Below are 12,734 nucleotides of genomic sequence, written 5' to 3' on the forward strand. Positions count from 1 at the left end.
TTTTTTGGTATGAAATTCGACATTTTTAAGCATAAAAATATCTATGATGTTAACACCTTCAGAAAATTTAACATATGAAGTTTTGAAGCTTGTTGTCAATACAACAAAATAGAATACATATCAAATCGCATATGTATCAACATATGTGTAACTCCGTCTACTGAAAAAAATCCACATTAGTAACCGGTACACCTAGTAGCTCTATTGAACCCCCAGCTGCACATCTTCCAGGACTGGGTTAAGGGAAATGGGACTTTGGAAACCCAAGGATGTATTCCATGAAAATAAAATTCACTCATCCTCCAGTACGAGTCTCAGGAAATTCTTTTTCTTGAGATATGGTAACAACTCGACCCCCAGCATCCAGTGAGAAAAGGGATCCCCCACTTTCACCGATACCAGTATCATATAATTAAATGGCATCCTATGACCTTGGTATTGCCTGCACTGAATTTCTTACATAAGCATTTACTTCTGACAGTTACCTAGGGACACTACCAAACTGAGACCACTTTAAATTAAATTCTCTTCCTGAGGTTTTTGCATCGTGCAGGTGGTGTGAATTGAGACATCATATCTATGTGAGTAATGGCTGTGGTTCACTATCTCAGGGGAGATTTTTCTTTTCTTTTTCCTCCCAGTGTAAAGGTTGACAAATGCAAGTTGTCATTTGGGGATTCCAGCTCTATGCCGGGATCTCTTATTAGATTTTCTATCTGGACATTTGTCCCTCAAAAGGATTTAAGAAATTTGATATTGGAACTGGAAAGGTTCACCAGGGACAAAAAAGAAGTTTCCTACTTCTGAGCAGCAGCACCGCCTTCCTTAGGTCTTTGCTTGTGTCTCAGAGCCTGCCACCACCTTCAAGAAGAGCTAGGTAATCACACTCCAGATGAATGATTCACGATGCAATTTGTAGGTATAATGGGATTTGTTAATTTGTAATTTCATCAAGGTGTAATTTGTGAGCAAAGATTGTGGTAAAGCTATAATTACCACTCTGTGATTTTGTTCATTGCTTTTGCAAATACTTATAAAGGTATCTATTCTGTGCCCTGGGGAAGGTACAAAGATGCCCAAGAAATGATGCCTGATCTCACTAGAAGCCGGATGCACAAAATTCGTGCAAGAGTAGGCCTTCCTTCCCCCGGCTGCCCGCACCAGCTTCCCTCTGGCACCTGGGACCCAGCCTTCCCTCGCAGCCATGGCAGGTTGCCTTGGCCCTCACAGCCCCAACTTCTTCCGGAAGGTCATCTGGAAGGATGTCTGGTCTAATTAGCATATTATGCTTTTATTATTATAGGTAAGTCATGTGCACATTAACTATAGTGCAGTGTAGACAGTGATGATGCCAGGGAGGAGGAATGAAAAATATGCCCCTTGGATATTCAGGAGAGAAAGTGAAAGGCGCGCCGCCCGCCTCTCCGGGCGGTGCGGGAGGAGGAGTCTGGCCGCTGGGCTCTGGGATCCCTCCGCGGCCGCCGGCCTCCCCGGAGCGGGTCCGAGTGTCCGGACCGGCTGCGTGGTGGCCGGCGGCGGCGGGCCGAGGGGTGGGGCCGGGCGGTGACCGACCGCGGGGGAGGTCATGGGAGCGGAAGGCCTCACCGCCTGGCTCTTCCCTCCCTTCCCCCCGTGGTCGGCTCCCCGCTTGCCCGCGCTGGGGCCGGGGGTCCATGCGGCCCTTGGGGCCCGGTCGGGGGGGCCGGGGCCTGCGTGGGCCGGCCGCTGGGCCCCATGGGGGGGGCATTGGCTCCCCAGCCCACGGCGGGAGCCCGCCGTGGGCTGCCACCCGCCCGCTGCCCCCCGGACCGGGCCCAGTGCAACAGCGGCGGCAGCGCAGTGGCGCACGTGCCCTGGCTCGGGGAGGCCGCCATGCTGCAGTGCACCGGCCCCATGGCCGGGCCTGCTCCGAGCGGATGCCGCTCCTCCAGAGCTGGGCCACTCCACCGGCCGCACCCCGTTTGCTGGGCCTGTGCCGCCCAGACGCGCTGGAGTCCCAGTCTGCCCGCAGGCCAGCTGCGGGGGCTGTGCGGGAGGGCCATCCTGCCTTGTGGTGGGTTCGAGCGGCAGCGGCAGGAGCCGGACAAGGACTGCGCCCTCCATCTTGCCTTGGGTCCTCCATCTTGGGACAGAGCCATGTGCGCCCTCCATCTTGCCTTGGGTCCTCCATTTTGGGACGGTACCATGTGCTTCCTCACGGGAAGAAGCCGCTACTAGCCACACCCAGGATTTCTCTGGACTAACCAATAATAATCAAGGGAGGTGCACGCCATCACTATGACCGACTTGCGCCTGGCCAATCAGCGGGGCCCACAGTCCCCTCTCCTGCCCTCACTCCACCCCCCTTTAAAACCCCCTGTCCCATCAGGTCTCTCTCTCTCTCGGCCACTGGAGCTTACCGTTGCATCGGTGAGTGTGGCAGGGGAGCCAAACCTAGGTTTGAAATAAATGACTCTTTGCTTTTGCATCGGACTGACTGGCTCCCTGGGGGGTCTTGGGAACTTTGAATTCTGGGCACAACAAAAGAAATAATTTCTAGTTTGTGGAGAATAAAAAATACTTTTATGAAAAATATGGGTATAATAGTAATAATAAAAATAATAATGATTACCATTTAAAATGCTCTACTCATATTATTTTACCTAGTTCCTCATGAAATAGATATTAATTCCACTTTATAGTTGAGTACACTGGTTTTGAAGAGCAGATAGATTTTTTGAGGCTGGCGCAGTGTTGGAAACAGTGCCTAGGTGAGAACAAAAGAACAAAGGCACATGTGGGAAAGCAAGGGGAGCATACTGAAATACTGTAGCACATGGTTTAATTTGGTTGGAGCATGGGATGTGTATAGGCAAGTAATAAGAGATAAAACTGAATATTTCGTTTTAAGTAGGTAATGGAGGAATAAATGGGAGTTGTCATGGAGACGGAATAAAATAACCTGGCAGATGGTTTTGCAAGGTAACACAGGAGGAAGATATTTTCCAAGATGAAGAAATGTTTTGGGGACAAGTGATGCTAAGAGAAGAAATAGTAAATACAAGAGAATATTGGACATAGAGGTTCTGTCCTAAGGAGCTAAATTAGAAAAGTGCTAACACTGGCTGTGCTAGTAGAGAAAAGGCTTGGGAGAAGGCCTAAGCAAGGTGTGAGATGTAATCAATGGTGGCATTGATGAAAAGGTGCTCAACATCACTACTCATCAGAGAAATGTAAATCAAAATCCCAGTATCATCTCACACCTGTAAGGATGGCTTTTATAAAAAAGACTAGAGGCCTGTTGCACGAAGGGATTTGTGCAATAGGCCTTCCCTTCCCCTGGCTGCCGGCACCAGTTTTCCTCTGGCACCCGGGACCCAGGCCTTCGCTCTGGCCGGAGCCTTCAGTCTTCATGGCTCTGGCCAGAGCCTTCAGTCTTCAGAGCTCCAGCCAGAGCCTTCAGTCTTCGCTCTGCTGCTTTGTGCCTACGTATGCAAATTAACCGCCATCTTTGTTGGGTTAATTTGCATACTCTCCTGATTGGCTGGTGAGCATAGCGGAGGGATGGTCAATTTACATGTTTATTTATTGTTAGGTAAGATAAGTATTGGTGAGGATGTGGAGAAAAGAAAACTCTATATACTGTTGATGGGAATGTAAAATGTAGGCAAAACCTACAATCAAAATGATGAATTTTGATATACTTCTCTCTGTATTTTTTATAATAAATAGGGCAAAATTAGTAAGAATACTAATGATTTGAATAAGTTTTTACAATTAATCTAATTGAGACATATAAAACACTATACTCAACAAATTCAAAGTATGCACTCCTTTAAAAAACATATGAAAATTTAAAAATGGATCATATGCCAGCCATGAGGTAAACTCAATAAATTTCAAAGAACATAAATTATTCAGATTATGTTCTCTGACCACAGAAGAATTTAGCTAGAAATCACTAACAACAACAACAACAACAAACTAAAATCTTCATATGTTTGGAAATTAACCAATAGCTACCTGTAAAAAAACTATGTAAATTTTTAAAGTGTATTGAAATAAATAATAATACTACATATTAAAATTTATGGAATAAAAACTAAAGCCATGCCTACTGGAAAATACCTTAACTGCCTATGTCAGGAAATAAAAATAGGCTACAAAGCACTTATCTAAGTATCCATTTCAAGTACTCACAAAAATAACAACAAATTGAACCCCCCAAAAACATAAAAAGAATGTATGATAAAGAGAAAATATACAAATAATCATATAATAAAGAGGATCAAAAGCTATAGTTGATTCTTTAAAAAGACTGAGAAGATTAATGAAGAAATAAAAACATCAAAGAGACAAATAAACAATAACAGTTATGAAAAGGTAGATGACACCATAGATTCCACCAACATTAAAAAAATATTAAGAGGATATTTTGAAAAAGTTGGGGTAAAAACACAGCTTTCCAAAAAACAAACAAAAAAAGAAATAGAAAATATGATCAGCTCTGTAACTACTAAAGAAATTGAACTTTAAAACTCCCTAGAAAGTAAAGTCCAGAACCACAATGTTTTATCAGGAAACTCTACCTAGGATATAAGGAAGTAATAATGCCAATCATTCACAAATTCTTCCAGTTGGTGGAAAAAGAGAAAACATTTACAAACTTGTTTTGTGAGACCAGCATAATCTTCATACCAAAAATTGACAAGGATATTACCAGAAAGGAAGATTACAGGTAATCCAGTCTTTCCAAATCTATAGATTCAGTACAATCCCAATCAAAATCCAAGATGGTATTTTTTTTTAAATTAACAAGATTGTAAAATTCATATGGAAATCAAAGAACCTAGATTAGTCATGATAAACAAGGTGTGGCAAAAGTAGGTTTACAGTTGTTCGTATGGAAAATAATACAATAATTGATAAATAATAATACAAGAATAAACTTTCACAGTATGCACAACTATAAACCTACTTTTGTCCCATCCTGTATTGAAAGAACAAATTTGGAAGATCTATACTATACTCTGTAGTTACAATAATTAAGACAGTGTTATGGTAATAGCACAAGGGTAGAGAAATAGACTAATAAAGCAGAATAGAGACCCAAACATATGGTCACATGATTCACAACCAAGATACCACTTCAATGAGGGAAATGCAGGAATTACTGGATAATCATGTGGAAAAGAACTAAACCTTGAACCTATTAATCATACATAAAAATTAAGGTGCATCATAAATGTGAAAGATTAAACACAGTAAAACTTCTAAGAAGAAAATAGTCTAAATTTTCATGACCCTGAGATAAACATTTTTTTAAAATGGGACATAAAATCATTAAGCAAAAAATATTGATAAATTGGACTTCATTAACATTAAGAACCTCTACGCATAAAATGCACTATCCAGAGAGTGAGAAGACAAATCACAGTCTGGGAGAATGTATTTGTTATACATAAATCCAGCAAAGAACTCTGATCTGGAGTATATAAAAAACTCCTACAAATCAACCCCAACCCCCACATACACACACCACAAGCACACCACACACACACACATACAAATAGAAGCAAGGAACTCCTGAAGTGTCCTGTGGTTAATCTAATTACCGATCCATTAGGATCAAATAAATGCCTACTACACATAATGCATACTGAGAATACATTCCATCCTTGGCCTGGGTTCAAGACCCTCACAGTCTGGTCTCCTGTATCCCTCTGGCTCTACCTCACACTACACACCAGGTCATCTCTCTGCCTTGGCCATTTAATATGCCTGCACCACGTCTACCCTGGCATTTTGATGCTTCCCAGAAAAGTACATTCAGCACTGTTTAGCCACAATAGACAATGAATATGCATTTGATGAGTAAAATGCATGTAAAAAATAAGTTAATAAATGCCTTCCTTCCTGTTCTCTGCCTTTTGAAATCCTACCTATCCTTTGAGGTCTACTTATATTTCACCTCTTCTGTGAAGTCTTTACTAACCATAACAGCAAAAGTCATTTTTCCATGAGTTCTTCTAATTCTTAACAAAACCATTCCTTTGATTCTTATCACATTCCATCCTGCATTATTTTATCATAGTCACAGATACTATTGTCCTATCAAAAGGACCGTGCCTGACACCTGTTTATATTATTACAGAGTATCTGTCCAATTGCCTTGTGAAGAGTGGTGCCTAGTATTTTTCAGGGATGGTATAGTGTAATGACAAGTGCAATCTCTAAAGTTAGACAGACCTGAACTCTGGCTGTGGTTCTGTTGCTTCAGAGATGTGTGACTCTGGGCAACTACCTGACTGCAATCGTCATCGATTTCCTCATCTGTGAGAGGCAGATAAAAACATATCCTCAAAAGGATGAAATGAGATAATACACAGAGAGTACTTAACATAAATAGGAAACGTGATAAATGATAGCTAATAGTAGCAGTAGTAGTAGCATTCACTATTGATTATGGCTGACTCTGAACTGTAGAAGCATTTACCCAGAAATCTAAGGGAGAAACAAACATGAGCACAGGACAACAACAACAAAACCAAGAATAATACACCAGCGAGGGAAAACTTCAAGCACATCAAAATGCCCAGCTTGTCTTTCTTCTACTGCAGACTATTCTACATGTGATCAGAGGTCTTTCAGAGAGTTCTGTTTCCCAACACTGCATGACTTTTCTCATTCCATCTAAGGTGTCTGATTTCTCACCTCTTCCTAATATACAGGGACTCAAACAAATGACACAAAGCTACTTCATTCATTCAGATAATCCACTCCAGTGGTTTCTTTTCTGCTCCTAGTGAAGGCTAGAGGTGTTCTCTTGCAAAAGACTTAACTTGAAACTCAGCGTCCTTAATATCCTTAGAAGCCTCCTAATTTCTTCTGTTCTCTCATTAGCACATGAGGAGAAAAGCTGCTAACCAACTTAAATTCAATTTACCGGCTTAAATTTGCTTATACTTCAAGTTGTCAAGAGACTAATGAAAGCAGCTTCATTTATGTAGATGGTATCAAGAGATTTCTCAAGAATTAACAAAGCCACCCGTAGTGAACTGTACCCCTTTACCACCTATTGCCATCATCAATAAGTGAATAATGAGCCCTGACCAGTGTGGCTCAGTTGGTTGGGCACCGAGGGATTGCTGGTTCAATTCCCAGTCAGGGCACATGCCCAGATTGCAGGCTCTATCCCCAGTAGGGGGAGTTCAGGAAGCAGCCAATCAGTGTTTCACTCTAACATCGATGTTTGATGTTTCTCTTTCTCCCTCTCCCTTCCTCATTCTCTAAAAATCAATAAAAATATTATACGTATATATATAATGAGAACAGTAGCTACCAGTGATCAAATTTGTTATGTGTGTGGTAACAAGAGTAGAGAAGCAAGGTTTAGGTCCCTCCTTGCCTGTTGTGCTTCCACAGTGAGCTTGACTGGGCTCCATACGGTCTTATATTTGTGCCTGAAGACATGGGTAAGGCTCATATTCAGGCTTCTAATAACTCTCTTTCATACTCTAATCCAGTGCTTCTCACAGTGTTCCCATGGGTCTCTAGTGTTTCATAAGCTGTACAGAAGGTGCATTCAACTGTAATATTGAGTAATGATTGCCTTTACCCTGTTTACAGAGGGGGAAAAGTTGGTGGATAGTATTTCCTCAATTCAAATTGTTATCGATAATTTTTTTCAAGTCTTTGGCTCCAGATACCACGTTTCTGCTGAAGGTTGCCAGTAGATGACAGGAAAAAAATGAAATGGCAAATTCATTTCTATAGGGAAACTGAAAACCAATCATTTGTTCTTTGTTCAATAGTTTGTTGGGTGTGTTATTTTGTTTTAAGACCTGTGAGCTGTTGGTTGTGAGTTTATATGGTGTACAAATAATAAAAGGTAGATTTCTTTTTGCTAGTAAAAATATATTAAAATAGTGTGTAGATGAAATACAAAAATATGTTGATTTGTATTTTTTAAAATATTCTACAAAGATATGGTGTCTGCAAATAAGATCATATGTTCTGAATCTCTGCCTCCCGAACAAGTCTGAGATACCCTGTCTTAGAATAATCTCATAAGCCATGCCAGATGCTCAGATCTTAGAGCATCAGCCCAAGGACCAAAGGGTCAGTGGTTTGATTCCTGGCCAAGGGCACGTACATGGGTCGTAGGTTCAATTCCTGGCCCCACATCAGAACTAATATGGGAGGCAACCAATTGATATGTCTCTCTTACATCAATGTTTCTCTCTCTCTCTCCCTCCCTCCCTCCCTCCCACCGTCCCTTCTACTCTCCCTGAAAGTCAATTGGGGGGAAAAAATTCTCGGGTGAGGATTAACAACAACAAAAAGATAGAAAAGATTGATAGATGAAGGCTAAATCTAAAGTAAAGGCTAAGTCTATGTATAAAGTAACTATGAAATTCTTTATGAGCCATTGCTAAAATTGACATGAATGTCTGAGGATTCAAACCACTATTTGACACTTGGTATCACACATGTAGATCTAGGATCTTAGAATGTGTTAAATTGAATTTTTGATTGGGAAGTCCAGTGAAGGTACTTGGACAAACTGTCTGAAACTTGAACCTCCCAGTAAATGGTCTTTTATTCTCTCTGTGAACACCTCCAGTAGGACCTTAACGTGACCCTTACTTCAAGGTAAAATAATAACATCTATGTTCAAGGCTGTGTTAGTTACAAGTGGATCGGTGTGAAGGAAATGAATGAACCCAGTACATTTTTAGACTAGCAAGATATTTACAATAGGAATTTATTCTGTATTTGTGCAGGTACACATGTGAAACTATATTTCTATATATACAAACTCCTTGAATCTTAGATAGTGGGACATGTCATGTTTTAAATTATAATCCTCAAGTGCATATTACTCAATTTGGAAACTACCACCCATGACCTGAGAGGGAAGGAAAATTCTCTTTATATACACAGCCTTCATTCACACAAGACATTTTATTTATATTACTGATTTAATAAAATCCCCCAGTGAGCAAATGTTCTCCATATGTGGAAACAGTGGGCTAGACTGCATAAAGCCAGTTCTTTGTGCTTTTCAACTTTTAAAAAATTATGTACATATAATATTTTGCCTGTTTTTTTTAGAAATGGCTGAATTTTGCCACTTTAAGTTTGTTCTTGGTTAAGATAAAAGATCATAATATAAAACTCAGTTTTCAGGATCCTATTAGACCCTATTTTTTCTCTTAGGGGGCTTCAGTTTCTCAAGCAACGTTCGTTTTCCCAACTGAGGAAAGAGTGAACAGAACAGTGACACAGGTCCAGATGCTGAGGGAGAGAGGGATTGGAGACCAGATAGAGAGAAAGATCAGGACAAAGCTGGTTCAGGAGTAGATAAGCGGCTAGGCAGTGACTGTGGAAGGACTTTGGAAGATAGTGGACAAGAATTGTAGCAGAGAAACAGAGTAGGGTGAAGGGGGTCTTTGTAACAAATGGATGTAAGACCAAATCCTGGCTGTGCCATCTATTGGCTCTATAACCTTGGAAGAGGTATTTATCTCTCTGAACTTCCGTCTCCTCAATTTGGAAAATGGGGAAATTCCCATGCTCCAGAGTTGTGTTGAAAGGACCTCTGTGAGACCCTGTAAATAGTGTTTCTGCATTTCCCTTTCAGCTCTTGCTTGATCCTCTCTTCCCTTAACTAGAGACAGCCGTGATGACGATGCTCTTGATGGTGGAAGTCTACACATCCCAAAGTGATCCTTCCTTTTTTAGCCTTTTTACTATGGAGAATTTCAAATGTCTACAGAAAAACAAAAGACATAATGTATAATGAACCTCCATGTACATTACCCAGCTTCAAATATTACAAGTCATGGCCCATCTTTTTCATCTACATCCACTCCCTGCTCTCTGTGTTATTCGATTTTTTGTTTGTTTTTTGTTTTATTTTAATTGATTTCAGGGAGGAAGGGAGAGGGAGAGAGAAACAGAAACATCCCGCATGCCCCACACCCAGGACCAAGCCTGCAACCCAGGCACATGTCCCAACTGGGAAGTGAACTGTGACCTCCTGGTTCACAGGTCGATGCTCAACCACTGAGCCACGCTGGTCATTTTATCTATAAACTAGTAGCCCATCCTGTGATATTGCATGCATGAGGCCGCTCACCGCTCCCGCGGGAGCCGGCGGGAACTGCAGCACGCTGCTGGGAGCCACGCTGCTTCCACAGGAGCTGTGTGGCTTCCGTGGGAGGTGGAAGCAAGCCGCCTGTGCCCACGGGAGCCAGGAGGGAGCTGCGCCGTTTCTTCAGGAGGCAGGAGGGAGCCACACTGCTTCTGTGGCAGGCGGGCCTGCCATTTCCTCTCTGGGCCTGCGCTCGGCTGCGGAGGCTGTGGGCCAGCCCCCCCAGTCCCTGTCCGTGTCCGCTCTGGCTGGGGGGGGGGGGGGGGGGGGGGGGGCCCAAGCCAGGGCACAGCAGTTCACCAGCTCCCTCTCTCTGTCTCCATCTCTGCTCCCAGCCTCAACTGCACACACAACCTCCTCCTGTCCAGTCGTGAAGCATTATGGCATCCCAGCCTAATTTGCATATTTCCTCTTTATATATAGACTAGAGGCCCAGTGCACAAAAATTTGTGCACTGGAGGGGCAGGGGGGGGGGGGTGTCCCTCAGCCTGGCCTGTGCCCTCTCACAGTCTGGGACCCCTTGGGAGATAACGACCTGCTGGCTTAGGCCCGCTCCCAGGTGGCAGAAGGCAGGCCCAATCCCTAGGTGCAGCCCCTAGTCGGGCTCAGAGCAGGGCTGATTGGGGAGTTGGGGTGCCGCCCCCTGTCATGCACAGAGCAGGGCAGATTGGGAGGTTGCGATGCCACCCCTAGTCACGCTCAGGGTAGGGCCGATTGGGGGGTTTGGGCGCTGTCCCCTGTCACGCTGCTCCAGGGGCCAGGAGGCCTCATGGCTCCGCTGATTCCAGTGCTGGGAGGCCTCGTGGCTCCGCTTGACACCGGGGCAGTGAGGCCTCGCTGCTCCGCTGATCCTGGTGCTGGGAGGCTCCACTGATCCCGGTGCCAGGAGGCCTCGCAGCTCCGCTGATCCCAGGGCGTGAGGCCTCACGGCTCTGCTCATCCCAGGTTCGGGAGGCCTCACAGCTCCACTGATCCCGGTGCTGGGAGGCATATTACCCTTTTACTATATAGGATAGAGGCCTGGTGCACGGGTGGGGGCCGGCTGGTTTACCCTGAAGGGTGTCCTGGATCAGGGTGGGGGTCACACTTGGGTGCCTGGACAGCCTGGATGAGGGGATGATGGCTGTTTGCAGCTGGTCACACCCCCTTCAGGGTGGGGGTCCCCACTAGGGTGCCTGGCCAGCCTGGATAAGGGGATGATGGCTGTTTGCAGCTGGTCACACCCCCTTCAGGGTGGGGGTCCCCACTGGGGTGCCTGGCCAGTCTGAGTGAGGGGCTGAGGGCCATTTTCAGGCTGGCGGGTGACTGAAGCTCCCAACCTCTCCTTTTTTTCTTTTTCTTTTTTATTCTGGGATTTATTTACCTTCTATGGCTGTCACTGGAACTGAGAGCCGGCTTTAGCTCTGAGGCTTGGCTCCAGCTCTGAGACCTCTGCTGCTGAAAGCAGGTATCTGTTTTGTTTGGCTTCTGTAATTGAAACACTGTTGCAACTCCAGCTTGGCCGGCTGGCTGAAAGCATGGGGATTGTTTAGCTTCTATAATTGCAACATTGTTTCTTAGAGTCCAAGCTCAGAGGCCATCAGTGTCAGGCAGGAACCTTGGCATCCTCCTTCACTGGATCAAGCAAACCTCCTGTTCGCTTCAGCTGCCGGCCGCCATCTTGGTTGGCAGTTAACTTGCACATCGCCCTGATTAGCCAATGGGAAGCATGTCGGAGGTATGGTTAATTACCATGTTTGTCTATTATTAGATAGGATGTTTCACTATGTATCTCTAAATAATAGGATTCTCTTTAAAATAAAGAAAAAGATGATGCCCAGATAGCATTGTGGTGCTAGCCAGAGGGAAAGTGGGTAGGGAGTGGCTAGGAGGGGTCAAAAGTGGGGGGGGGGGATGGGGATGCAAAGAGACTTTTCTTGAGGCAATGGGTGCAGGATGCAGTGTGCAGGTGATGTTTTGTTGAGTTGTACCCTTGGAACCACTATGATTTTGAAAACCAGTGTCACCCCAATAAAGTCAATTAAAATAAATAAATAAAATGGTTAAAATAAAAATAAGTGATGCCATAACATACCTAAAATATTTGTTATTCCTTAATATTATTAAATACCCAGTGTGCTTAAGTTTCCAATGTCTTATAAATTTTTTATAGTTTACTTGAATTAGAATATAAATTATAGCCACAAAGTACAAGTTTTGTCTCTTAGTCTATTAGTTAACATGCTCTTCTGTTTTCTGCATTTTATGTAAATTAGAGGATTCATCAGGTTCAGGTTGATTTTGTTGTTGTTGTTGTTCTATTATTATTACCTATGTCAGGAAGTTACATCAACCACATAAATAAACCAAGTAATTTTTACAAACTGAACAATTCTTAGAAAAGGTCTGAACAAACCAATATATTAATCTTCCTTCCATGAAAACAGTAAATACTTACTTCTGGGAAACGTCTATGTAAAAGGTGTGCAAAAATACTTTGTATTTATAGATAATAAAGAGTTAAGATTTATGCTTAGAAATTATAAACTGTTTTTCATCTGCATGAATCTCAGACAAACCATGTGATACAGGGGAAAATTCTTTGGCAACTGAGATT

Source organism: Myotis myotis, unplaced genomic scaffold (genome assembly GCF_014108235.1).
Source record: "Myotis myotis isolate mMyoMyo1 unplaced genomic scaffold, mMyoMyo1.p scaffold_m19_p_3, whole genome shotgun sequence".
NCBI lineage: Eukaryota > Metazoa > Chordata > Mammalia > Chiroptera > Vespertilionidae > Myotis > Myotis myotis.